This window comes from Petaurus breviceps, unplaced genomic scaffold, assembly GCF_028583685.1.
Source record: "Petaurus breviceps papuanus isolate PSGF00001 unplaced genomic scaffold, PetGlider_PUasm1.0 188, whole genome shotgun sequence".
NCBI classification, from domain to species: Eukaryota; Metazoa; Chordata; class Mammalia; order Diprotodontia; family Petauridae; genus Petaurus; species Petaurus breviceps.
In genome coordinates, this window is record NW_027185804.1 from 41,499,906 (window position 1) to 41,502,274 (window position 2,369).

Sequence of the window (2,369 nt, forward strand, 5' to 3'; positions counted from 1 at the left end):
AATGCTTTACAAATATTTTATTCTGTCTTCACGACAATCCTAGGAGGTAGCTGCTATTACTATGCAATTTTTCAGATGAGAAAACTGAGGCATAGAGGAGTTAAATAAATTGGCCAGGGTCATAAAATTAGTAAGTGTCTATGGATTCATTGAATCCCAAGCTTTTCTGATGTCTTGTACAAGATTATATCCAGTGTGCCACTTTGTTTTCAGGAAACATTTGTTTTCTTCGGTAGAAATTTACTATGAACATAATACATAATTATTGATCGGTGAATTATCTGTTGCATAGTCCTCATACTATCATAATTTGCTGGTTCTGATGAGCCAAAGTCAATAGAAAACTGCATTTCAGCCAGAAACACCTGGATTGAAATGCCATATCTGACTGAAAATTAATATCAGGATATCAATGCATCCATTGGTAAATCATTTGAATCATCTGGATCTGAGTTTCCTTAAGTTTAAATGGAGCTATCCACAGCAGTGGTACCAACCTCACAAAATTAATGTAAGGATCAAAGGAGAAAATAAATATTACATTCATAAGGAAATTTATAAGCCTATATAAATATAAATGTAATTAATATTTCATTAGAATTAGCATTTTCTGATTAACTAAAATAGTGGTTCCTTGGCACCATTGTTGAACATTATTTAAGACTTCCCCTTATGTATGGAACTCTTGAAGAGAAGATGTTTTCTTAATGAGACAGGAAAGACTTTCGTATCTCTTTATTCATTTTCACAGAAGTGAGATAGAACACATTCTGGAGCTATCCGATAATACACACTCTAACTGAACAGCCCACATACTGTTCATCTCATTTGTGAAGTTTTTTCCAACATAGAAGATGACTGAGAGGAATTATACTGCACCAACTGAGTCTATTTTTATTGGCTTCACAGATTACCTGCCACTCCGAATCACTCTTTTCCTTTTGTTTTTGGCCATCTATGCTTTGACCTTGGTGGGAAACATTGGCTTGATAGTTCTGGTTAATATAGATTCTAATCTTCAAACTCCTATGTATTATTTTCTCAGTAATCTCTCCTTTCTAGATATCAGCTATTCCACAGCTATAACTCCCAAGATGTTAGCAAATTTCCTATCTTCCAAGAAGAGCATTTCCCTGTATGGTTATGCCCTTCAAATGTACTTCTTTGCTTGTTTTGCTGATGCGGAATGCCTCATTCTAGCTGCAATGGCCTTCGATATCTTTGCAGCTATATGTAAACCCTTCACATATTCAACACTTATGTCCAGGGAAGTGTGTGTTTCCTTCATTGTCTTGTCTTATCTCAGTGGAGGAATGATTTCAATGGTCCATGTATCTCTGACTTTCAGGTTGCCTTTCTGCAGATCTCATGTCATCAATCACTTTTTTTGTGACATACCACCATTACTAGCTTTGTCTTGTGCCAGCACCTCCCTCAATGAACTTCTGCTCTTTCCTTTATGTAGCTTCATCCAGACCAGCACTTTTGTGATAATTTTCATTTCTTACTTCTGTATCCTCATTACAGTCCTGAACATCCAATCATCTGGAGGTAGAAGTAAGACTTTTTTCCACTTGTGCTTCCCACCTAATAGCTGTAACTTTATTCTATGGGACACTTTTGTTCATGTACTTATGCCCTACCACCAAATACTCCCCAGACACAGATAAAGCGATTGCTGTTTTTTATACTGTGGTCTTCCCCATGTTTAACCCTTTTATATACAGTTTGAGAAACAAAGATGTGAAAAATGCACTCCAAAAAATTTTGGACAAGATATCTCCAAACCAGTAGTGCCATAGGATAAGGAATTTCTCAATATCTTTAAACAGAATAGGGATCTAGATAACATGAAGGCTAAAGAATAAATGTTTAGTAATCTTCTTTATTACACCCCCAACAAATCATCATGCAGAATTTATTCCAACACCTCTAGTTACCCCACTACTCTCTGAGAAAGTTTATTGCACCTTGAGATGATTCTGTGCGTTAAGGAAAATTCTTGGAAAGGGAGGGGACTGAATTATCATAAAACCAATTTTCCTATTTTTATTAAGCACAGTGTACCTCTCTCAGACTTAAAATTTTCTCCACTTGACATGAGCTGACATGGCCCTTAAGTGATAACAAACAAATAAAATGCTAAGTTTCTTCAAAGATGATACAAATTGTGCCTTGGAAAATCATATCACTTTAGCTGGTAACAAGTAATTTTAAAAAGGGAGATTAATATGTTGGACTCCTCAATTTCTCACTTGGCTTCTAGAATCATTGACTTAAAAACTGAAAAAAAAATGTATTTTACTACATCTAGGGAAGTAATCCTTATTAATAGGACTGTTTAGAGAAAAAGTAAAATATTTTCTTTC

The 2,369-nt window shown here is 35.1% G+C and overlaps 1 pseudogene; it reads left to right on the forward strand.

The window, feature by feature from the left end:
• The first annotated feature begins 854 nt into the window (after positions 1 to 854).
• On the forward strand, positions 855 to 1,794 carry LOC138163571 (olfactory receptor 5AS1-like; annotated as a pseudogene).
• Positions 1,795 to 2,369: the final 575 nt, after the last annotated feature.